Here is a 26,508-nt window from a genome sequence, read left to right as displayed (position 1 = left end):
ACCTTGTCGGCCATATTGGACAGGTCCGATTACTCGAACCAAATGGTAGCAAGGGTGCAAAACCATGGTAACCCCGCATTAAGAATCGCCTCATAAAGGCGATAACCTATATTTACTGTAGCATAACATCCTTTCCCTCACTTCTTTTACAAAAACACATTATCTGGCAATAACTACACTTCCTCTGTTTGATGTAAACGACCACAATCCCAAAAAATTCTTACATGCACCCTTCATTTTAAAGGACAGATCTCCTGCCCTAATAAAGGATAAAGAACCGCCAGTTATCGCGAAAACACGCAAGATCTCACTCCGAGGAGAGAGAATCAAAATTCGGCAATGTTGGACTGGCCTAATCATCACAGTATAAGCCTAGAAGGAATACAATTTCCTGAAGTTAAAAGCTGGGAAGAATTCCAAACAGCTTACAACCCTGACCCATTCTATCAAGATGATACAATAACACCCAGTCGACTCAAATATCTAATCACTGTGGAACTAAGGTCTACTTCAACCATATAGGGGAAAAAAACGAAGAAAAGCAAATAGGTCACAGACTCCTGGTTTAAGCACTATACATATTGCAATCCAAAAAACCCACTCATAGATATAAAAAGGGGGCATTCAAATCAGGGCATTTTCCCAAGGAATATACTCATTTAGTCCATCACAATATGTTTCCAAGGTAAAAATCCAATAAACTTCATGTTTTTTCCAGATTTTTACTCCCTCTTCGCCATTGACGTTTTAATTTTTTCCAAGACCTTCCAAGAGAGGTCGTCTAAATTATGTTTTTCGTTCAACCAATGTTGTACAAGTGGAGCTCCCTCCCTCTTATTTCGAATATTAGACAGGTGTTCCGAAATCCTAACTCTAATCTCACGTCCAGTTTCACCAACATAACCAGCTGGGCAAGGACAGGTAATCAAATATATACAGTTAGACGTTTTACAGTTTGTCATATCCCGCAGCTTATACTTCTTTCGTTTCCAAACGAGGGAATCATTGACCATTGCTCTTGCACATGCTTTACAAGTTCCATATTTGTGGTTGCCTTTAACTGGAAACAGTCCAGTAATGGACTTTTGACAAAAATCTTTATCTCGCGGAAGAGCTGCCTTTACTAGTTTGTTGCAAATATTCTTATTTTTCTTAAAAGCCAACAAAGGTCTTTCTAAAGGTGCTATAGTTTGATCACAATTCAAGATTTGCCAGTTGTTGTTTATTATTTTTCGGATTTTGTCATTTATGTTGGAATGTTGAATGACACAAACTATTTGAGATTTAGATACTTTCGTACGTTGTTGGATCAGGCTTTCTCTATTAAAATACTTCGCTCTTTTGTAGGATTCCCTAACCAGTCTCTTGGGATAGCCTCTTAACAGGAGCTTTTTCTGGAGTACGTCCGCATGAAGATCGTATTCCCTAAGTTTAGTACAATTTCTACGAATCTGTAGAAATTGACTGAAAGGAACACCCTGTTTTTGGATCCTTGGGTGGTAACTATCAAAATGGAGGATAGTGTTCTTTGCCGTGGGTTTAGTATATAGGGATACTTCTAACTGAAGATTGTGACTTTTAATCCAAATATCAAGAAACTCAATTCTGTCCCTGCTCCTGTGAATGGAAAATTTTAGATTCCTATCACACAGATTGATCCATTGACAAAATTCGTCTAGTTGTTCTTCTTGTCCTGACCAGATGAAAAAAATATCATCAATATACCTAGACCACAGTCTGATGTTCTCATAAAAGGGAGCAATCTCATTATAGATGTGGGTCTGTTCAAATGCCCCAATGTAGATATTCGCTACGCTAGGGACACAGGCTGCCCCCATGCTAACTCCCTTCTTTTGCTGGTACATCTTGCCATCAAATTAAAAAAACAAATTCCTTCCAACACAATTTTTAAACAATCTAGCACTAACTGTAGGTGGTCCATCATACCGTCCTTTGCAAAAAGTTGAAAAACTGCCTGCCAAGCTTCTTGTTGCGGAATATTGGTATAAAGAGCCTCAATATCTATAGTCACCAATATTTCAGTGACAGAATTGAAACGAACCCCTTCCGGTTTGGAAATGATGTGTCCTGTGTCTTTTATATATGCAGGAAGCAGAGCCACCCTCTGTTCCAAAAAGGTTTCCACAAGTTTGGATATTGGTTCAGTAACAGACCCTACAGTGGACACTATAGGGCGGAAAGGGGGATCCACCTCATTTTTATGTATTTTAGGCAAGCCATATAAAATGGGCACTCTAGTGGTGGTAGGGTTAAGAAATGTATATTCTTTGTCACAGATAAGGCCTTCATTGTATGCTTTTGAGCTTACTTCCTGGATTGCCTGTTTAACATTAATTTGCCAATTATTATTTGCTTTACTATAATGTTCTGACACTCCCAGCATACAATTAACTTTCTGCTTGTATTGATCTGTTTCTAAAAGCACGATACCTCGTCCTTTGTCACAAGGTTTAATAATGATGCTCTTGTTTAGCTGCAACTTATCAAGAGCCTGTTGGTCATTCCTCGTAAGGTTGGAATCCGGTTTCCGTGTGAATTTGCACAGTTTTTTTTTTACCTTCTCTAGAACCAAATACTTGAAAATTCTAATTTCCGGTCCTACCATGTCTAAACTAGGAGTAAAGGTGGAAGTAGGTTTCAAGCCGGACAGATTCACTTCAGGAATATTCGCCCTATTCTCAAAAAATCTCCTACGTCTAATGCGTAAAAAAAAAAATAAGCATGTAAGTCTGTGAAAAGTCCAAACTGGTTGATAGATGTACTAGGAACAAAGGACAACCTTTTCTTCAAAACCGATTCCATATCTGGGTCAAGGTAAAAGGAAGTGAGATTAAAAACTGGGATGGGATCTAGTCCCATCCCGTATTGTCTCCTTGTCTGCAAAAAATGTGTGGGATTGTCTGCATTGTAATATCTGCCTCTCTGTTGATTTCTGAACCTGGTACGTTGTGATCCTCTTTGGGACAAAAAAACGACTAGACTGGTTAAATCCTTCATTGTATAAACTCCTATTATCCGACTGCTCTGGGCGATCCACAACACCTTCTCCGTCAGATTCAGACGTATCAGAGAAAGTAACAATCTTTTTACAAGTCCAAATTTGCTGATCTGAATACTGGCCTCTCTGATTATAGTTATGGTAGTACTTGTCTGATAGATAGGGATAAGCTTTTTCTTGAGTGAACCATCTGACGTCTTTTCTTAATTTACCTGTCTTCCTTTTAATAAGAAAAGCATAAAAAAATCCAATTCCTGATTAACCATTTCTAACAGTTTCTTAGCTTCCTGTACAGTCTTGGGTTTTTAACTCATCTTCCAATGTCTGTATTTCTGTAGTTAATATTTCAATGAGTTGCGGTTTCTACGATGAGGATCATCCAGTCACGGGAACACCTATTCGATATTAACGACCATTTCTCTAAAAATTTCCGTATTTCTGTAAACAATCCTGGTAGATTTCTCACCCTTAAGCCTGCTGGTATTACTCCCGCATTATCTTGCGGTGCTTTGCTGTCAATTGGGACGTGACTCCTGCCTTTAAAAATGGAAGGATGTGTACCAAACAAGTTTGGTATTGTCGCTATCAGCCTTGGAGGAGAGGATTTCTGTATGTTGATAAGGTAATGTGCTTTTGAGGAGAGGGAGCGATCGTTATGCTAGTTGACAAGGATCATTTTTATTTGAATTAGTTTGAAGGTTTTCTTGAGCATGGGGTTATCGATCGAAACGGCTAAAAAGTAGAAGGGTGGTTCTTTTTAAGTAAGTGCTTTATGTTTAAAAGCTGTGTCAGTCAATAACTCAAACCGATTTTCTTGATGTGGTATTATGAAATAGCCACATTGTGGTATGCTAAGATAGAAAATATTGTATAGATCTCGATACACTTGATGTTTTAGACCGCTTCTTTCTCTCTGCATTATGATAAAAAAACATCTTGAATTGAGCACCTTGGGGTCCTTTTTTGCTCTTTTTTCGTAGATGGAAGATCTTTGACCAGTATAACCTCTGGAGAGGATGCCCTGGTATAAACCCGATCGTCTGGTTTGGCTCTAGGAGCCCGTGACCACGCCGAACCCTGAAAATAGCATCTAAATCGTGCAAACTAACATTGTATGAAACATTATAATGTATCTTCCAAATTTAAAAAAAGTGTGCATCTTTAACGCACAGAAGGGTTTTACCTTAGTACATCAGATTATATTGCTTTAGTCAGCGCTGTTCATAAAAATATAGTTTTTAACCATGCATTTAGAAACATTCCTTTTCTGACGCCGAAGCCATTAGTGAAGTATGAAACAACTTAGTTGTTGTGTCCCGTACATGTAGGGTTGCCACCAGGACAGTTTTCTACTGGCACTGATCGCATTTTAATGTCCCAGCAGGGTACAAAAGTATGCAAAATCACTGGCATTTTCAGCCCTTGTGTGTTGATACTCCAAATAGCAAATATAAATAGAAAACACTTATACAGTCATGTCAACTTACAAATACATCTCGCTGTGTGAGACGGGGGCATGCCCTTCAGGATGGTTTGGGACTTTATGCTAAGGTCCACCTGCCTCCTGTGCCCTCCCCAGTGGCACAGTGTGAGTTGGCAGGTCTGCTTCTCAATGTGTTCTAAATCGAAAGCACTTCCAAATGTGTTCTAGGGCTGATGTACAATCCCTGACTAATAATTAGAAAAGCTATGTTTTAAATGGATACATTCGATATTTTTTTTAATCCTATTTAATATTATGTCTAATCCATTGCGGACAACAAATGGCTTGTATTTTTTCCCTTTAAAAGGTGGCAACCTTACTTACACGTGGCCTAGATTCTTCTTATATATGGAGCAACAGTGTTGTCTTTTAAATAAAAACAATAAGTTTTTGTACGGCATGCATCCTGACTACACACATTTGAGGGTGCTTTAATATGTCATAACAAAGAAAAATGAAGCACTTCAAATGTATATAAAGCGAGTTGTCGCAAGATCTCGCTACACAGAAGGAAGAAAAAAGAAAAACCTTGTCGGCCATATTGGACAGGTCCAATTGCTCGAACCAAGTGGTAGCAAGGGTGCAAAACCATGGTAACCCCGCATTAAGAATCGCCTCATAAAGGCGATAACCTATATTTACCATAGCATAACATCCTTTCCCTCACTTCTTTTACAAAACCACATTATCTGGCAATAACTACACTTCCTCCATTTGATGTAAACGACCACAATCCCAAAAATTTCTTACATGCACCCTTCATTTTTAAGGACAGATCTCCTGCCCTAATAAAGGATAAAGAACCGCCAGTTATCGCGAAAACACGCAAGATCTCACTCGGAGGAGAAAGAATCAAAATTCGGCCATGTTGGACTGGCCTAATCATCACAGTATAAGCCTAGAATGAATACAATTTCCTCAAGTTAAAAGCTGGGAAGAATTCTAAAATGTATATATTTACTTAGGATTTGGCCAAGTAGGGAAGCTAGGTTTCACATTATACAAATCAGCCATTTGAAGGCCATCTCATTCTGTCTTATTTGTACACCAAAAGTTTATGCTTTCTTTTCAATTCTTGGTGCATGATGTTAGAGCATCGGTGGCAGGCAGAAGCTACATGAACGCTTGTCTCATTTTGAGTTCAAGGGTCCAAGAGGATCTTGAGTTAAGCCAGAAGTGGCTCAAGCCTGACTCAAGCCTTTAGCGGTTTCACCACCTCTACTGAAATAACCTCCCAGGTCCGTCATAGGTTTGACACTATCAAGATTACACTTTGTTGATCATTTCTCTTTTGTGTTGAAAATGCTGAATCCCCTGCATTTGAAATTGGAGACTGTTGTCCAATTTAAGATCTTTAAGGATTATTCAATGTCTTTTCCAGTTGGGCATCAGAACATGGCTGTATTAAGGAAGTCCACTTTGGAATAATACAAGTGTTTACTGTCTGTCTTCTGGGGCGGACCGTAGATAATCTGTCTGCACTCAGCTGTCCCCATTAAGTCCCACAACTGTTCTGTTGTGATGGTTGCCAGCCCATCCTGGTGTATAGTAAATAGACATGACTGAACTTTTTCTTTCATCTATTTATTTCCTTTCTTCATTTTTTATGTATAAAACAATGGCAGGAGCATTATGGCAAGACGAGCTTTACATAGCAACACTTTCTCTGTACATAGCTCTAAAATAAACTGTTTGTTGGGTAACATAACCAGGATGGGATTACTGGAGTTCGTAAGTGAAAGGTGAGGAAATAAATTGCATCCATTATAAGACACTGCTGATGTGACTATATTTTACAGTATTTAGATAGGGTTGTAATTGGCACAAAGACCTGGCTGGAGGGACAAAGTGAAGTGGAAACCCTAGAATTGTGATGAAGAATTAAAAAATTTCTAGCTATCGCGTCAAGAATTTTAGATTCTATTAAGGGCACGGAGGCAAGGATTATGCTTTCTCTTTACTTTACTGACAAACACAGCAGCCAATGAAAGTATAAACAACTCAAACTACAGTTCCCATGAGCCCCAGTCCACCAATCATGGCTCTACACTGTCCATAAATAGATAGTCTGAATGTTACAGTCCTTCCTCTTTCTTTGCGAAACCAACTCGAAAATGCATTAGAACTTGCAGAACTTGAAATCGAATTCCTTCGTGTTCATCTGGAACCGAATCCACTTTTGTTGGAAACTTGAACTGAAACATGCGGTGATCCACCGGAAGAACTCACAAAGTCGTGTTAGATGCTCCTGAAGAAGACAAAAAACAAAACTAATATCGAGATATACCTTGGGAGGGTATTTAATACACATTTTATGCGATAACAATCCTATATAATGTCCATAACAAAATGGCAATAAAATGTGCGTAACGGGTGGGATAATCCCTGCCTCCGTGTCCTTAATAGAATCTAAAATTCTTGACGCGATAGCTAGAAAATGTTTAATTCTATGTCGGGACCGGAGGCATCGGATTATGCTAGTTTAAAGTTTATTTACTACATTAGATACCACATCAACGATAGGTTTATGGTAGAAAATCTTGAAACTAGAATCATTTGACCAATCCGCTGCAGCCATTAGGTCTTCTAAACGAGCTCCAGTTGAAAAATCTTTAGAAGCCATGGCCCCAGCACTGAATGAGCCCCAAAAATACTTATATCAATACCTGCCTCCCCTAACAACCATTTGACACAGCGAGCCAAAGTGGCAGTTGTGATTGGTCGGAAAGGCTTTTGTAAGGAAATTAACAATTGACCAAAAGCTTCCTGTCTGAATTGTCGAGTACAATCTTCATAGGTTTTCAAGCATTGGACAACACAATGCTTTTTATTATGTGGAAAAGAAGGATATGAAATACACTTCGAAGAGGTTTTTGTACATCTAGTAATAGAAAATGACACACCCTCAGGAGTAAATACTCTACCTGATAAATCCAAGGCTTTCACATCTGAGACCCGTCTACAAGACAGTAAACATAACAGAATAGTCAATTTGGCTGATAACTGTTTACGAGATAAACCTCCGTTGTCGGGCCAATTTTTAAGAAAACAAAGAACCAAATTAATATCCCATAAGGATGAATACTTTGGTTGAGGAGGTTTTACCATCAGAATACCTCTAAGCAGCTTGCAAATCAAGGGATGTTCCCCAACCGGTTTACCCTAAATGTGAGGGTGACCGGCTGAAAGGTCGGACCGACAATTATTTATTGTGCTATATGCCAAACCTTCAGAAGCAAGGTCGGATAAGAAATTTGCTATTACAATAATTTCTGACCCCATGGGATCCAGACTCCTTGAATCGCACCAACATAACCACTTCCTCCAGGCTTGCTCATATCTTTTATGATTGGAGGGAGCCCTATACTGGGATAGGAAAAACAGTGCTGAGTCCGAAACTCCAGGCAATTGCCATCGACGCCTGAAAGATGCCAGGCCATCAGAAACAGTAGCCCCTGCAAGAGTAGAGGGTGAAAACTGCCCATCGGATCTGTGAGAAGGTCCACTCTCACTGGAAGCGTCACTGGGAAATCGCACAACATTTGCATCGCAGCTGGGAACCAAGACTGAGCCCTCCAGAGAGGAGTTATCAATATGACCTCTGAGCATTGGCGACGAACTTGGGCCAGGACGCGTGGAATCATCGCGAAAGGAGGAAACGCATAAAGAAGTTCCTCCGCCCACTTGTGCAGGAAGGCATCTGTCCCCATCGCTTGAGGGTCCAGTGTCCAACTGAAAAAATTTGGAACTTGATGGTTCAATCGGGATGCAAACACATCTACTTGACAATACCCCCACTGAAGTTGAAGGGTTTGAAAAATCTGCGAACTGAGTTTCCAGTCGCTGCCATCCCGCAGGAAGCGAGAATTCCAGTCCGCAGTCGTGTTGATACGACCTGGAATGTATTCTGCTATCACCGAAATCTTCTGCTGAAGGCAAAAATGCCAAAATTCTTTCGCAATCTCCGCTAGGAGTCGAGATTTTGTCCCCCCCCCCGATCGGTTGATGTACCTGACCGCTGAGACATTGTCCATCCGAAGGAGGATGCAGCAATGAGCCCTGCGAGGGGAAAGGGACTTGATTGCGAAATCTCCGGCTAGGAGTTCCAGACAGTTGATGTGATACTTCAGTTCCCCCGGGGACCAGCGACCCCCCATTTCCACCAAGCCGCAACGGGCTCCCCAGCCCCAACGGCTGGCATCCTATTCTATCACCACATCCGGACGGGAAGAAAAAAATTGCTCTGCCATTCCAGGCATCCATGTGAGAGAGCCACCAAGATATTTCCATCTTGGCTTTCTCTGAGAGGGGAATAATCTCTGAGTACTGCAGACCTTTTTGGAGATGAAGAATCTTCAACCTCTGCAAGGCCCTGTAATGTAATGGGCCCGAAAAAAATCGCCTGAATTGAGGACGCTAGAAGGCCGACCAGGCGAGCCAACGTCCTCAAGGATATATTCGGAGAGGCAAGGGCTCTCTTCAACTCTTTCTTGATTTAAATCCACTTGCTTAACGGAAGGTGTAACAAGGCTTTTGTTGAGTCTATTTGAAAACCTAAGAATTCTATATTCTGGGACGGAGTCGAACTGGATTTTTCGGAATTGATAACAAAACCGAGATCCTGAAGTAGTTGGATCGTCCAGTTGAGGTGTATGAGTACTAGCTCTTTGTCTTGAGCCATAATAAGAATGTCGTCCAAATATATGATCATCCTTACCCCCCGCTCTCTTAAGAATTGGACTACTGGGCGTAGAAGCTTGGTGAAGCACCAAGGGGCTGAGGACAGGCCGAAGGGAAGGACGTTGAATTCGAACCATTGGGAACCCCACTGGAATTGAAGAAAACGTCTGTGTGGTGCGAAAATTGGAACCGAAAGGTAGGCGTCTTTGAGGTCCAAACGTGTCATCCAATATCCGTATCGTAACAGATCTCGGAGAAGATGTATACCTTCCATCTTGAAATGCCGATATACCATCCAAGAGTTGAAGGATTTGAGATTTAACACTAACCTGGAGCCGCCGCCTTTCTTTTGCACTAAGAAGATCATGCTGACGAACCCTTGAGGGTGCGGTTTGGACTGCACCACTGCCCCTTTCTGAATGAGAGAGGAGATTTCCTCTATGATGAACTTGCGATCTACGGGGAAAAAAAGGAGAGGAGAGGGAGAAGTTCTTTGTTTCGGGGGGGGGGGGGGGGGTGTAGAACTCCAACCGGAAACCATGAACTGTTTGAAGAACCCAAGGGTCTTGAGTAATATTCTGCCAGGATGGGAGAAAATATTGCAGTCTGCCCGCAAAGATCACCTCTGATAAAGGGATAATCCTCACCTGAGTTGGAGGTTTCTTGATTGGAACCACCTCCACGATGACCTCTGGAGGAGCGACCACGGCCTCTATAACGGTTAGGGTAGAAATTTTGGTGGTCTGTGGCACCTCCTCGGTTTTTCTGATAGGAGAATCTGGAGGCCTGATGAGCACGGCCTGGAGCTTGGCTTCTGAAGCGCCCGGCCTGTGTAAACAGAGCATTGTTAAAAACCTTCTTGATGTTGGATTGGGCTTTGTCTAAAGCCGTGAAGGTAGCGATGTATTTGCCCAAATTTTTTATGAATTTGTCGCCAAAAAGCAACCCATTGGCCGCAGGCCCTGCTTCATTAGTTGCCAGTTCAGCCAGCTTAGGATTTAGCCGGATAAGAAAAGACCGTCTACGTTCAGTAGACATGGCGCAGTTTGCGTTGCCTAAAAGACAAATCGCTCTCGTGTCTATTGCAACACCACCTCCGGGTCTAAAGGGGTGTTAGCCTCCATAGATTGAACTGCAAGGTCTAGTATTTTAGTTAAAGGGCCAGAGACGTCCAATAATTTGTCCTGGCAGCCTCGCCAGGCGCGATCTAGACCTTTTTTGGGATCTTTGGCAAATTTACGTAAAAAGGTAGCCATGCTGGGGTCCAGGTCAGGCGTCTCTGCCACCTTCCCCGACAGAGGAGGTCGTGGGCATTCCGACCTAAGGGTGTTGCGCGCGTCCTTTTCAAAACTCTTGCGCAACCTATTTTGCACGTAAAGGCCTACCTCTTCTGAAGGAACCTAGTCGGTGGAACGTGGGTGTATGATGTCTTCAGGGGAAAACAAGAGATTTTTACCAGCCGGGGCATTTGTGTCAGGCGTGGAATGTCGTATTTTTTGCAGTTTTTTATGAGGAAGGGAATCCGCTTGGGATTCCTCTGACTAGGATGAAGAAGATTCATGAAAGCCTGCCTGGGACGAGGGGAAAGAAGCATCTTGGGGAGAGGGAGCCCCATATTCGTGATCACACAGCACCGAGGCCGCCATCTGTGCCAATATTTCTGCGGAGGAAGAACCTCCGGTGCGTTGGCGCGAGAGACCCTAAGTCCCTCTAGAGTCACCAGACTGTGAACAAGGCTGTTGGCTGTTTTCGCCTAAAAATTCTCTGCGCCCAAAATTAGTCAAAGGTTTCGTAAAAAGTTTCAAGGCTTGAATCAGTGCCCTGTTCACGGAGTCTTGCACATGGTAGCCCAGTACCTCCACAAGACGTTCCTCCATTTGTTGTTCAACAGGTATTTCTTGCAGTTCTTGGTACTGCTCATCTCCATCAGCATAGTACACCATAGTAAGACTTGTACACTTGGAGGAGTTGGCAGGGGGGAGGCACCACCCTGGAGCAGGTGAAATGTGTTAGAGAAAAAACAGCTCAAAGCTGTTATGCCGGCAAATTTTGAGTGTGGAGGGAGCCACCTGCTTTAAATATGTGAAACTGTATATATAGATTTCCCCCTGGGCTGTGCCCGTTCATATTATTGCAGCCCCGTCGCGCTAAATGCAGCCGTATTGTGTCTTTGCCACTCTAGCTCTGAATGCGCGCGTTAAGCCGATCGGAATCTCCGATGTGGCTCAACGTGCGGGCAAGGACAAAGAAAGAGGACTACGTCCTCCTCAATACGAGCGACTGCTCGTATTACGGCTTGTTCCCACTCCACGCCGGTATAAAGAAGGATGAAATATATTGAAAACAAAACAGGAATAAATCGGAAGTAAAGCGCAGCCGCTTATTTACACTATGCGCGCACTCACACTCTAGATACAGCAAAATACATCAGCAAAAGTGACGCATCACTTAACTGGCTGCTGGAGCAGCAAAGAAAGAGGAAGGACTGTAGCATTCAGGCTATTTATGGACAGTATAGAGTCATGATTGGTGGACTGGGAACTGTAGTTTGAATTGTTTATACTTTCATTGGCTGCTGTGTTTTTCAGTAAAGAGAAAGCATAATCCGAAGACTCCGGTCCTGACATAGAATTAGTAACATCTTTCTACAGTAGTCTTAAAAGTGGAGAGGAGAGGAGATGAAAAGTAGGTGATCAGGGAGGGAATTCCAGTAGAGATTCAAACAAGTTAAAAGACAGAAACCTTGAGGATGCACAGTGAGGTTCGGATGTAACTAAAAGTTTATGGTTACCTAAGCAAAGGTTGCAAGGAGGGATGCGCTAGCTAGTTGGGGCTAGTCATTCATGGTTTTGAAGACTAGGACATGCAGTTTATAACAGGCCCTGCTTTTGATACAGAGTGTGAAGCAGAGCTATGTCTGGGAAAGTTAGAGAGTACTGGTGGCAAAATGTACTACCGAATCCACTGGGGAAAAATCATGGGGTAGAGGTCTACTTATAAAATGTTGCAGTAATTAATCATGCCCAAGTGAACCCTTCTGTGCCAATGGCCACAAATCCAGTTGCAGGGTACGAGGAGTTCACTGTATAAATAAAAGCGATGCCAGCAAGCTCTGGTGTAGTGATGTTGTGTTTACTACCAAATTGTGTCATGAGGTTCTGTTGGAATGTGGTGGTTGGATGGACTGTTGGAGGGTGACAGATTAAGAGAGCAGTTGTAGGAGGAATTAATCATGTGACCGCAAACTGTTCAGGAGAAAACAGGCAGCTAATTTGCACCTGTGTGAGTGAGTATTAACAGACTTTTCCGAAGTGTGGAGAAACCTACGCTGAGGATTAAGTCTCAACAGGGAATTTCATTCTTTAAGGAACCACAGCAATTCCTTCCTATCTTCAATTTGGCATCTTATTTAGTACACTTAGGAGTGTCTGCCATGTGTGTCATGTTTACCAAACTTTGCCTTTTCAGCCAATAGCACTTTCATACTGTAATTTATAAGCTCTTTTGCATTCTTTAAAGTTGATCTATAAAGATGAGTGCATCTTCTGCTGAATTAATCCCCATACTGAAATCGCCTAATCCTTCTGTGCATAATCAGATAGCTACAATCCCCAGATTGTCAAATCCTTGGCTCTTACATCTAGAATTCTGTCTTTCTTAACCTCAACCTCAGTTAATCTCTCAGATCTATACTTTCGGTCATATCTGGTATAGACATGGGGGTCTAGGATTGTAAGACACAAAGTTATGTAAGGTCAAGATTGGGGTGCACTACAATAGTTGGTATGGTACAGTTCGGTATTGAACTTCATTTATAGAGATATTTGAGGTATTCTGGTGTAATGATAACATATGTTCTGCAGTTTAGGATTGAGGTGTGTTATTGGGGTTATATAGGGTTCAGTGCTGAAATAGCAAGTACTCAAATAATAGACGAGATGAATTGGCAGGACTGTCTTTTTATCAGAAATGTAGCAGCCAGGGGTGCCGCACGTAAGAATGCCCTGAACTATAATTTAGGAAGCGCTTATGTAAGAACTTCTCAGCAGCACTGTAAAGAGTTTAATTTATGATATTGGCTGCTTTTGAAGCAGTGCCACGTCATGGTGATGAGTAAATGTGTTGCTGTCCTGGTTCACTCGAGCACTTTGAAGTAATGTGTGCCACCCTCAGCCAGTTATGGCTTTTCAAACAAGGTAACAACATTACTGATGGTGTAATTTTGGACAAAGTCGTACACAGATAAAGGATAATCACTTTTAGTAGGTATGGAAATGGCAGCCTCCCCGTGGTATGATGATAGCTAACGGCTATATATGAGAGTACCTTTGCTTGTTTTTAGAGCTCTGCTGGTAGGCAATACTGTGCCCTTAGGTTCTTTTTTTTATTTTTTATACAAGAACAACTCTGAATCTGCATGATCTGATATACACCAATTGCTCTAGTATGCCATGACTTATTGCCTTGGAGCGTATCTCTTATTCTATGGGATGCATCTGCCTGTGGTGACACACATGGCCATTTCACGTGGTTTTCCATGAATGATGTGTTTTTGGATAAATGAGTCCGTTATTGGCTATTATCAGGAAAGTCATGACTTCAGACACATTTCATGGTGAACTGGCAAACGTGTACTTCATGAGGATAAGTAAGATTTCTACCAGCAGAAAAATGTACCCGTAATCTTGCCCGTCCACATTCAGAAACTCCTACTTGCTTTTGTAAAGGTGGTCTTGGCAAGTGCTAATACAGTCTTGTAAGAAATTGGGTTTCTGGTTGGCCAAGGTACGCACCTTGTCCAAGCAGGAACCACAATCCTAATGAGGGTGATATGCACATAATAAATTAACCCGTGCTCAGCCTCTAGTAACGTGGTGCAGAGCAGGCAGGCTTAACTTAGGAGGCAATGTGTAAAGTATTTGTGAAATACTTAAACAGTAAAGTAAAGTATGAGTAAAACAAGGCTGAAACAAAAAAAATGCAATAAGTAGGAGGCAATATATCCAGAGATGCAGGTCCAGTCCTTCACACTCCCAGGCAGCAGGTCAGCTGAGAAAAGCATGAGTCCAGCATAGTGGCAGCTCAGCGTAGTGGCCTCCCATGTAGAAGCACAGCAGTCCTTCTTCCTGCCAGAGTATCCACAGGTCCAGAAGTGTACTGAGTTTCTGGTGTCAGAGGCCCAGAATTTATTCCCAGTTGTGCCTCTGAAGTGGGAGGGGGAAGACTTCAAAGAAAGGTCTTTAAAGTGCACAGATGTCCTCCCTGCCTGCCTTGGCTCCAGACAAATCACAGAGGGGTATGCAGCCTTGTGTGTGTGTGGCCGGGCACTGCCCGTTCAGGTGTGTCAGCCCCTCCCTCCCATTGTGCCCACGTTGGCCCATCAGGATGTTGATGGCCTATGAGTCACACCTAAGCCCCCTTTGTGTGTGGCTGTCTAGATGGAATGTACAACCTCCCCTGTCACCCTACCCCAGACGTCTACTGGAGACCGGCATTGGGTACCAAATGGCTAAATTAAGAAAATACCAACTTTCTAAAAACTGCACTTTCAGAACTGCGATTTTAAAATCCGATGTCATCAGTTGGTGATTCTAAATTGTGAGTTAATAGACACCAAACATGAAAAATATCTCTTCCAGATTAGGAATTCCACCTATAAGATATAATAATGTAATCATGTAATCACAATGTTAATCTATGGGAGAAATAAGCCTTGTCGTATTGAAAAACAAATTGGAGAGTTTTTCACTTTCAGGGCATGCCTTTTAAATACACTGCACTCTGCCCTGTGGGTCACATAGGGTCTACCATAGGGTGACTTATATGTATAAAAGGTAAGGTTTAGGCCTGGCAAGAGGTTTAATTTGCCAGGTCGACATGACTGACCACACAAGCTCTGCAATGGCAGGCCAGAGTCATGGTTAAGGGGCTACATAGGTGTGTGCACAATCAGTGCTGCAGGTACACCAGTAGCATTTAATTTACAGGCCCTGGGCACATGTTATGTTATGTTATTGAGACTGATATAGTGCCAGCTACCCGGAGGCCTCGTAGCGCTGATCAGTTTGAAAAGTTTAGAACATACTGGAGGAATCTCAAACTTCCCTGGAGAGGGGGAACTTAGAAGAATTTAGAATAGCCAGGTTTTAATGGCCTTCCTAAATTCAGTCTCCTGATTAATCATGCGAATATTCGTGGGTAGGGAGTTCCAAAGTCTGGCTCCCTGGTACTTCAGGGATCTTCCTCCCCATGATGTTCTCTTTACTTTGGGTACCACTACCAGGGCTTTAGAGGCCGATCTCAAAACTCTTGTGGGTGTATATCGTGAAATTAATGATTTTAGATAATGAGGATCCTTTTTATATAGAGCTCTGTGGAAGAAGCAAAGAGCCTTAAACTTTATCCTTTTTGCCACTGGAAGCCAGTGCAGTTCAATCAGAGCTTTTGTAGCTGATGTGGTCCTAGGCAGATTAAAGAGCAAACGTGCTGCAGCATTTTGTACCACCTGTAGTTTGTTAACCACGTAACCTGGAAATCCCAAAAAGATGCTGTTTCCATAATCTAATCTAGATAAAATAAGGGCTTGTACCGCCAATCTTTTGGCCAATGGGGGAAGCAGACCAATAATCTTCCTTAGTAGCTTGAGAATCCCAAAACAGGTGGCGGACGTTCTCTTTGCTTGATGTTCCATGGTGAGTTTGGGATCCAACCAAACTCCCAAGGCTTTAATCTGAATTTGGGGGGAGGGGGGTAAGTAATCTAAATGTATTACTGGTCCTATATTTTTAGCAGGGTTGGCCAGTTTTCCTAAAAACATAATTTCTGTCTTTTCTTCATTGAGTTGCAGCATGCTTTCTGTCATCAAGGCAGCAATCGCTTGGAGACAGGCAGGCAAGGCCAAGTTGTCCGCCTCCTTATTGGGGGAGAAGGAAACCACCAGCTGTGTGTCGTCCGCATATGACACCAGGGATACCCCAAAGGGTTCTATGACTTCTGCTAGGGGGGACATGTAAATGTTGAACAGAGTGGGACTCAAAGATGAGCCCTGCGGAACTCCGCATAAAAGTTTCAACTGGGCTGAGAAAAAAAGAACGATCCAGGACTTGAAAGGTTCTATTTTGTAAGAACGAGCTTAACCATTTAAGCGCCCTTCCTTTAATCCCACTATTTCCCATTCTTTGAATGAGTAGATCATGATTGACTGTATCAAATGCCGCGCTCAAATCTAGCATAATTATTACAGTTGCCTGACCTTGGTCCATTAGTTTTCTCGCTTCTTCCGTAACCGCAATCATGGCAGATTCAGTGCTGTGGCCCGGTCTAAAGCTCATTTGAGTTATATGCAAAATCTTATGTTCCTCCAAAAAGCCCGATAGTTGTATATTTACATGCTTATCAATAAGTTTTGCCATCATGGGAAGGAGCGAGATAGGCCTGTAGTTTTTAAAGACCACTCCATTTAGATTAGGCTTCTTTAGAAGGGGCTTGACCGCTGCATGTTTCCAGGAGTCCGGCACCATCCCACTTTGTAGCGAGCTATTTAACAGCTCGGTTATTACCGGATTTAGCGCTACTCTTCCCTGCATAATAATATGGGGAGGTGCGGGATCAAGTGGAGAGCCTGATTTTAATTTACTGAGGAGCCCCAAAGCTCCTTCCTCAGAGATGGGAAGAAAACTCTGTAAAACATTGTCACCTTTCTTCTTCTCCATCGCATGCCCTGAGACTTCCCCTACTTCCCCTGAGAAGTTTTCATAGATGTCCTCAATCTTCTTTAAGAAGAAGGAGGCAAAATTGCTACTATGTTCTTCTGAAGCTTCCATTGCTTCCGGGCATGCAAGAATATACAATAGCTCCTTGAGCACACCAAAAATGTATTTTGGAGATCCTGCCACCTTTTCAATTTTATACCCATAAAAGGTTGCTTGGGCTAATCTGATCTCCTTCTGGTACAACCTAATTGAATCTCTGTACTCTTCTCTGTCCTCCTCCTTTAGTGATTTCCTCCATTTCCTTTCAATCTTCCTACTATTCCTCTTTAATGTCATTAAGTGGTTATTGAACCAGGGAGCCTTTCCTCCCTTCTTTTGCCCAGAGAGGGGTGTATAGGGCAGCACTCTGTCTAGACTATCAGAGATCCACTCATTAAAAGAGGTAGGGTCTTTACTTTACTAGGGACTTATAAGTAAATGAAATATGCCAATTGGGTATGAGCCAATGTTGCCATGTTTTATGGGACAGAGCACAAGCATTTTAGCCCTGGTTAGCAGTGGTAAAGTGCACAGAGTCTGAAAGCCAGCAAAAACGAGGTCAGAAAATGGAGGGAGGCAGGCAAATGCTGAGGGTAAGACCACCCTAAGACTGTCAGGTCTAACAAGTCTGATGTCGCCACTCACATGTATGACCAATGTAAGCTTTGCTAGCACTTCATGGTTGGAACTCTTGAACGTCTCAGCTACATAGGCTATTCTAAAACTCAGTGCTATGTAGTGATGAAGGCCATGGAGGTTCTTTGAGAATATTGGCATTTTACAAGATGCAGTGCATCTTAAACTGAGAAAATTACAAGATGAAGTTTAGTCTTGAGCAAAATGGCACACTGTAGATGTCTTTGATGATTGCCTTAATGGTGGGCATGATGTTCTTCTGCTAGCAGATAACTTTGTTCATTATTCTTAAGTTGATGCATGTTGTTGGGACAGGAATGTCCCCTGTATGGTATACAGTCATATTCACTTGCCCCAGTGCCTTATCTTTGTATCTGGTATCCTGAGTTTTGATTTTGACTCTGGTCTGTTGCAAACTAGTGCGTGCACAGAGAGCTCGGCATGTGCTTTGACCGGAGTAAGACCCTGGACATGTCTTCTGACTTAGAGGGGGTGCCTCAATCATTCTCTCATAAACAAACAGTGGACTATTGTCCCTCTCATGGTTTATAACATAGAGTGGGGATGGCAGCATGTCATGTTTTGTGAATCCATAGTTGCGAGCAGACCTTTCCATCAGTGTCACTATGTAGGGCTACAGGCCCATTTGTGTAAAGGTCCATTTCTAGGCACTTACCCAGTCCACTAACACCCGAAGTGCAGGTTAGGCATGTTGATATGTGTAGCTTACGTGGGACATGAGTGGTGTGTGAGAGTCAACTACAGTAATGGAGGCCTGTGGGATCCACACTTGGTATGCCAGGCCTGGCCTTTGCACAAGATGGAGTTGAGGTTGGTCTCCCAGACAGTGAAAGTGTATTGTTCACATTCCCGGGTAGACCTAGATAATGAAGTAACGGGATTATAGAGCTCCTTTAAAAACACGATTAGGCCTTTTTCTAGCAAGATGCTGCTGATTAATAATCCTGAATACTGCCATTTGGCAGATTGTAGAAGAGAGGATGTGGAACTGTAGACTGCTAAGCAGAGGTGAGGAAACCTTTAGGTTTTGTCTTTTTCTGATTACACAGTCAGTTGTCTGATGAAAGCCAGGCACAGAAACCTTATGCCTCTTTATGCCTCTGTTGTGAGGTTGGAGATTACCCTGTGGTGGAAGCATCACTCTACACAAAGCTGTGTCTTGAAAACATCCTGGAAAGGACACTTGAAAGGAGAGCCACCCTAAACCGGCAGTACAGTACCATACAGTGGATACACATCTACTGTCAATTTTTTGTGTATAATAGTGGGACCTCAATACCCAACTTGTTATAGTTCCAAGACCTCGGTGGCTTAAGGAGCTGTATACCTGTCCTGAAGTGCCTTACAAGCATGCCTGTCTGTTGAGAGGGAAGGAGCCTGCTAGACCAGCAGCAGTGCCTGTCCAGGAGGAGTGAGGTACAGTGTGTCCCAGGTGTATATGGGCAGCCAGAAGAGCAACATCAGAAGCCCATTGTTGGGGTACCCCCAGTCTTGCCATGTTGGTTCCTAAATGTAATTGCCAAACCCCATTTAGAGCTGTGATTGTGTGTTGTGGCTACAACTGCTAGCAGTGCAGTCGACCTATATGTAGCCATGGCTGCTTTAGCTAATCAGCCTGTGCATGGTGACTACTGTTGAACATCTCCATCGGCCTGTTTGAGGTTGCATCTGCCCAGTGTTGTGATTGGGCTGTGCATGGCTGTAACTGCCCAGTATTGTTTTTAATCAAACTGTGCATGACCGCACCTGCCCATAGAACCAAGCCCGTGTGGAAAGACATCTGCCAAAGTTGTGAATAGCCGAAAGAGGCTTCACCTGGAAGTATCTTCTGGCCTGAAAGGGATACCAGCAAGAATAGCTGGCTTTGGCATGAGCCCTTTGCAGAAACCCTGGCTGCAGATACAATCTCCATTGGTCTAATTGGGACCATGTGGATCCAGGACTGCCACCTATGTTTCTGCCAGGTGCACTAACAAGTGAAGGCCTGGGGGCGAAGCAGGAACCAGAAGACACTGCAGACTGGTGTGCAACCTGTCCTGTTGAGAGGATACAAGTGAGCCTGAGAGCCAAGTGGCTGAGCCAATCCATCGCGGACTGAGTTACTGTGAATTGTGAACTGAGTGCACCTGTAAGGGAGTGACAAAAACTGCACCTCAGCTATATTCATGCTATTACCTTATACCCTATGGGGAGGAGGACCACTGAGGCCACAGTAGAGCGAGCTTGGATCAGGGGTGGATGAGATAGGGAAACAGTGGTAGAGGTACAGCACTATCTGCATTGTGCCCATAGACACTACAGTTTGTTCTGCTGACATAGTGGATAGTAGTTTGTTCTAGGGTGTATTAAAGTACTTTTCTTTCTTCTAAAGATAAGCACTCAGCTAAACATTCAGTTATTGTTTTGCTGTGTGATGGTTGATCTCTGAGTTTGAGCACCCCCCCACTACCACCCCAAGAAGCCTGTGACTGCTTGTCATCACTAGCACTAAGAATCAAATAGGGAAAAGGTTGTATTTGGCCCATACATTTAAAGCAGAGTAGCCCTTGCTTGTCTCATGGCCCCATGAACAGGATTAGACACATATTCCCAATTACCTGGTTATTTGGCCTTCAGGGCGATCATGATTGGGGATACCCATTGACTTGTCCCCAGCACCTTTTATATCAAGGTGCTATTTCAAGCTTTCCCAGTTGTTCTTCAACCTCTCACAGCGTTATGAAACAGCACTCTCTGAGGCTCTCAGGGCTGCATGACTTCTTTGGTCACTGCTGACAGTGAAAATACGAGAGAGGTGCAGAGTTACATGTGGCCTTAAGCTGGGAACTGAGTTCTCTTGCTGGGCTCTTGTTACAACAAGGGATGCAAAGGCACACTGGTCCTCAAGCTGTAGGTAAGAATCCCTTGCAAAGGCCGTCACAGGACCAGACTCCAGAGTTAAATATGCACTTTTACTAGGCTCAAAGTCACTTATGGGTAGAGCATACGTGAGGCTAAGTGGTGGTCACATACATTATATGTCTCAGCAGTCATAGTCCTTCTAAACTCTTTCTAGCAGTGTGTTGGCCACTGGATTTACACTGTAATCTAGGCAACAGCAGATTCTCTACACACCAGACAGTCCGTCTTTCTCTTCCACGGGTTGCAGTACTAAGGTCTTCTCTCTCCTGGGCTGTATTCTGTACCCCTCTAGCAGAGACAGTCAGTGTTTTGGTATGTTTTTCAGCCAAAATCCCCAACGGTGTACAGTGTTCTTCCAAGTACAAGGTGAACATTGGATAAGCCAAAGGGGTCAGTTTATATCCAGTGCAGTGGAAGCAGGGATCCTTCCAACTTGCCAAGTAGATTTGAGGCGGGGGAGCTAATAGTTACAAAGTGCATTTTCATCAGGTGTATCACAGCTTGTAGGAAGCTGGCTCTGTTTATGCTATATCAAGATGAGCTGTAGTGTACACAGAGTCCAGGAGTTCCCCAGAGGCTTAACAGAGGCTAAAGTAGATAATACCAATGCTCTCTCTTGTGGTAGTGTGTTGGAGCAGTTAGGCTTATCAGAGGGTAGTCAAAGCATTTGTTGTACACACACAAATAATAGAAGAAGCAGACACTCAATGAATGAACTCCAGACCAATGGTTTTTATATAGCAAAAATATATTTTCTTAGCTTATTTTTAGAACCACAAGATTAAAGTTGCAGGTAAGTACTTCAATAGATTCTATAGAGTCGTATTTCACACATGTACAACAGTACTTTGTTTGAAATCGATGTGATACAGTTTTTTTTATTATTTGCAATAATCGGTTTTTAAAATGGACACAGTGCAATTTTCAGAGACCGTTCCTGGGGGGAAGAAATGTTAGATTGTTTTACAGGCAAGTAGAATCTCTGAGTTTTAGGAAGTCTACCAGATGGGGTTCAAGTTAACCCCAAACACTCACCACCAGCATCTCGGGGCCGGCTAGGTGCAGAGGTCAAAGATAAGCAAATTTAACGTGGGCTCCTATGGAGACACAGGATAATCGGAATAAGGCCTGCCTGCAGGTAAGTACCAGTGGCTCAGAGGGCAGACCAAGGGGGATTAAAGGAGCACTGGAGGGACCACAAGTAGGCACCAAACACACACCCTCAGTGGCACAGAGGCAGCCGGGTGCAAACAAGACATCGGGTTTCCGATGCTGGTCTCTGAGGAGACCCCAGAGGCTGCAGGCGAGGTCCACGGGGGTTTCTTGGGCACACCACCAGTCAGACAGGGAGGAGGGCCATCTGCTGAACGTAGATGCGCTGGGTGTCGGTTTCTCCGAGGCTGGGGGGCTGCGGGTACAGTGTGCCTTTAGGCATCGGATATTTTCATTCGGAGTTTCGTGGTCAGGGGGGTCCTCGGGATTCCCTCTGCAGGCGTTGTCGTGTAGGGGTGGAGAGGTCACCTCAGGGTGGGCACTTGCTCACAATCACCTGGGGACCCTCTCTTGCTGGGTGGACCACCTGGTCACAGGCCATGGGCGTTGGGTGCACAGTGGTCAGAACTCACGCATCCAGAGTGAGGTGGGAGCCCTTGTTGTAGGTTTTTCTTAGACAGAGCCTCTGTCCTCGGGAGTTCTTGGGCCTTTCGGGTGCAGGACAGTCCTCTGTAGGTGGGCAGAGGTCGCTGGTCCAACAGGACGCGTTGCTAGTCTTTTGCAGGTTCTTTGAAGCAGGAGACAGGCCGGTAGGACTGGTGCCAAAGCAGTTGTAATTTTCCTTCTTCTCTTCTGAGGGTTTCAGCTGAGCAGTCCCTCTTCTTGTCAGGTTGCCAAGAATCTGGTGAGCTGGTTCAGGGAGGCCCTTAAATCCTAGATTTAGGGGGTGTTTTAGGGGTCAGAGGGCTGTAGCCAATGGCTTGTGTCCCTGAGGGTGGCTACACCCTCCTTGTGTCCACTCCCTTTGGGGGAGGGGGCACAAACCTAATCCTATTGGTCCCTGTCCTCCAAACTAAAATAGAGGATTCTGCAGAGAGGGGGTCACCTCAGCTCTGGACACCTTAGGGGTAGCCCTGGCAGGGGTGGTCACTCCTCCCAGTTTTCCCTAACTTTCCCGCCAAAAGTGGGTATTTGTCTGGTGTGTGGGCAGCTCCGCTATCTGGAGTGCCCTGGGGCACTGTAATCCGAGGCTCAGGCCTTTGAGGCTCACAGCCAGGTGTTACAGTTCCTGTAGGAGGGAGGTGTGAAGCACTTTCACCCAGGACAGGCTTTGTTTCGGACCACAGAGTGCACAAAGGCACTCGCCCGATGGGGTCAGAAACTTGTCTGAAAGTGGCAGGCTGGTACAGACCGGTCAGTCCTACACTAGCAGTTTGGCTAACATATAGGGGGCATCTCTAAGATGCCCTCTGTGTGAATTTTTCAATAAATCCCACACTGGGTTAATTGTGCTGAGAAGTTTGATACCAAACTTCCCAGTATTCAGTGAAGCCATTATGGAGCTGTGGAGTTCATAATGACAAACTCCCAACCCATATACTCAATATGGCTACACTGCACTTACAATGTCTAAGAATGGACTTAGGCACTGTAGGGGCATATTTCTCATGCAGCTATGCCCTCACCTGTGGTATAATTCACCCTGCCTTAAGGCTGTAAGGCCTGCTAGAGGGGTGGCCTACCTATGCCACAGGCAGTGGTTTGTGGGCATGGCACCCTGAGAGGGGTGCCATATCGACTTTGTATTTTTCTCCCCACTAGCACACACAGGCTACAAGGCAGTGTACATGTGCCGGGTGAGGCGTCCCATAGGGTGGCATAATACATGCTGTAGCCCTTAGAGACCTTCCCTGGCCACAGGGCCCTTGGTGCAATGGGTACCTTTACATGGGACTTAACTGTGTGCCAGGGTTATGCCAATTGTAGAAACAAAGGTACCGTTTTTGAGAACGAACACTGGTGCTGGGGCCTGGTTAGCAGGATCACAGCACACTTGCAATCAACGCTGCCATCAGTTAACCATGCCAACAGTGGCACTTTCCTACACAGCTCCACAGCAACCAATCACCAGGGGCAAAGTCACTCTCAGGTTGTGCAAACTAGAGGACCTTGTCCAATAATATGCCGCTGATGGTCATAGCTTCCCTAAAAGAATAGGTCGCAGGATGTGGAGTTGGGCAGGTTGCCTATTTCTTTGTGGTCTGTTGCTGTGGTCATGCCCTTGGCCAAAGTTCCGGTCAACTGTTTCTCCTCTCAGGCCACATGTAGGCAGGCTAGAATTGGGCTTTGCCTTGTGTGAGTTGTTATTTGGTGGGCAAGGTGATTCTCTCTAGCGTGGATGCTGTGGTGATAGGTGTCCACGCACATCTGTGAGGGATGTCCATGCATTGGTGGTGCATGCAGGGCTTGGCTTTGGGATGAGTGGGTTGTGATGGTGGGGTGTGTGGGAGGTGATGAAGTGATTAGTGTGGGTAGGGGTATGTGATGGCATGCAGGTAGAGGGAGTGATAGTAATAGGAATTGGCTTACCAGAGTCCAGTCCTCCTCCTACTCCGGCCAGGCCCTCAGGATGCATGATTGCAAAGACTTGCTCCTCCCATGTTGTTAGTTGTGGGGGAGGAGGTGGGGGTCCACCGACAGTCCTCTGTACAGCAAGTTGGTTTCTTGACACTATGGAATACACCTTCCCCCCATAGGTCGTTCCACGTCTTCCTGATCTCATCCCTTGTTCTGGGGTGCTGTCCAACGGCTTTGACCCTGTCCACGATTCTCCGCCATAGGTGCATCTTCCTAGCAATTGATATCTGCTGCACCTGTGATCCAAATAGCTGTGGCTCTACCCGGATGATTTCCTCCACCATGACTCTTCGCTCCTCCTCAGAGAACCTGGGGTGTCGTTGTGGTGCCATGAGTGTGGTGTGAGTGGTGTGGGTGATGTGTTGGGGTGAGTGTTGTGAGGTGTGTGGGTGGTGTATAGGTGATGGTGGTATGTGGCTCAGGTTGTGTGAGTGCTCTTGCTGTCTCTCTCTGGTGGCAATTGTTTGTGGTCGTAAAGGGTTGTGGGTAATGTGTGTGTGTGTTTTATAGTGGTGTGGGTGTGATGTGTGTGGAGTTTGAATTGACCAATGTAGGGATGCTTTGTATGTGTGTGTGTGTATTTTGAGCGCTGCGGTATGTACTGCCAATGGTTTACCGCCAATGAATGTCCACTGTGGTGATTCGTGGGTCATAATGTTGTGGGCGTTATTCTGTTGGCGTAACTGTGTGGGTTTGGATACCACCAGTTTATTATTGACCTTTGGGCTGGCGGACTTGTGTGTGTGACTGTATAGTGACGGATTGGCATGTGTGTGTGATAATATGGTTGGCGGATATCTGCCGTCGCCGCGGTTAGTTGGTGGCAGTCGGTATGGCAGTAAGTGGGATTTACCGCCAATATCATAATGAGGGCCTAAGTGTTTACTTTTCTTTCTCTGACTTCAAAGTGAGAGGATTTATGGAACAATCTTGCTTTATACTGGGGTTAGGAAAGAGTTTTTTTCTATCACATGACAACATTTAAATAAACTTCACAACATATCAGAATTAGGAGCACAAATGAAGCACATTTTTGTTAATTCTGAACTGTGCTGGAAAAAAATACCCTTGTATGATTAAAACAAATCATTGCATTAGGTGATGCAATTTCCACACATCATTGTCTGTGCACTGTGTAGTTTTAGTTGAAAAACTGTATGTCTGTGCAATGTAATGGTCACTGCACCCTACTCTGCATCAGTCCATGCTACACCACTCCATGCCACTGCACTGTGGGACACTGCACTCTTCTCTACTCCACTCTCTGCCACCGCACTCTATGCTACTTCACACTACGCCTCCCTACTCTACTCTGTACCTCTCTACTCTATGCCAATGCACTTTACGCTTCTCTAAACCACTGCGCTCTGCACCCTATACCAATCCATTCTAGGCAACACCAATCTAGTCCGCACAACTCCACTCTATGCCACTCTGCAACACTGCATTATTTGCCACTGCACTCTGTCTCAATCCACTCTATGCTAGTGCACGTTACTCTTTAACATTCAACTCTATGCTCCTGCACTCTACATCAATACACTGTTTGTCATTCTAATGTACTCGCACCACTTTACTCTATGCCATCACACTCTAAGCAACTCCCCACTACCCTACACCTCTCCACTCTACGCCACTTCACTGTACTGTGAAACAATCTACTTTACGCAACTGCACTCTGCGCCACTGCATTATATGCCACTGCACTCTGCCCTAGACCCCGCCGCCACTGCCCTTTATTCTGCACCAATGTACTCTACACCACTGCACTGATATTCTACTCTGCAACATTGCACTCTCCGCCACTGTACTCTTCCCCCCTCCACTCTGTACTACTGCATTCTAAACCACTGCACTCCACATCACTATACTTTACTCTGCACTGCACCACTCTACACTACTCCACTCTGCACCACTCTACGCCACTGCACTCTATGCCACTGCACCACCCTGCACTACTGCGCTCTGCACTCTACTGTATGCCACTCTACTCTGCCCCAGGCCACTCCATACCACTGCACTCTATGCCAATGCACTCTAAACTGCACTGTACTAAACTGCCCTCTACTCTGCACCACTGTACTCTACACCACTGCTCTCTGTGCCACTCTGTACCACTGCACTGACACTCTACTCTGCAACATTGCACTCTCCGCCACTGTACTCTTCACCACTACACTCTGTACTACTGCATCCTAAGCCACTGCACTCTATGCCACTCTACTCTGCATCACTCCACTGTACGCCACTGCACTCTACAGCACTATACTCTACTCTCCACTGCACCACATTTACATTTCTTTAGGGAAGGCGACAGCCTGGCAAGAAGGCCTTTTCTTATCAGTCTGCCCCTCCCTCCCTCAAAGCACAGGAGACTCCCTGGCTTT

General features: G+C 44.4%; 1 protein-coding gene across 3 annotated transcripts in view; it reads right to left on the bottom strand.

The window, feature by feature from the left end:
* The window catches only part of LOC138301098 (centromere protein S-like), a 148,270-nt gene that overhangs the window by 54,583 nt on the left and 67,179 nt on the right, over nucleotides 1–26,508 (bottom strand). The gene's annotated exons all lie outside the window — the stretch shown is intronic.

Source organism: Pleurodeles waltl, chromosome 6 (assembly GCF_031143425.1).
Source record: "Pleurodeles waltl isolate 20211129_DDA chromosome 6, aPleWal1.hap1.20221129, whole genome shotgun sequence".
NCBI lineage: Eukaryota > Metazoa > Chordata > Amphibia > Caudata > Salamandridae > Pleurodeles > Pleurodeles waltl.
Note: the sequence above shows the minus strand (reverse complement) of the source record. Positions and strands in the feature narration are given on the sequence as shown.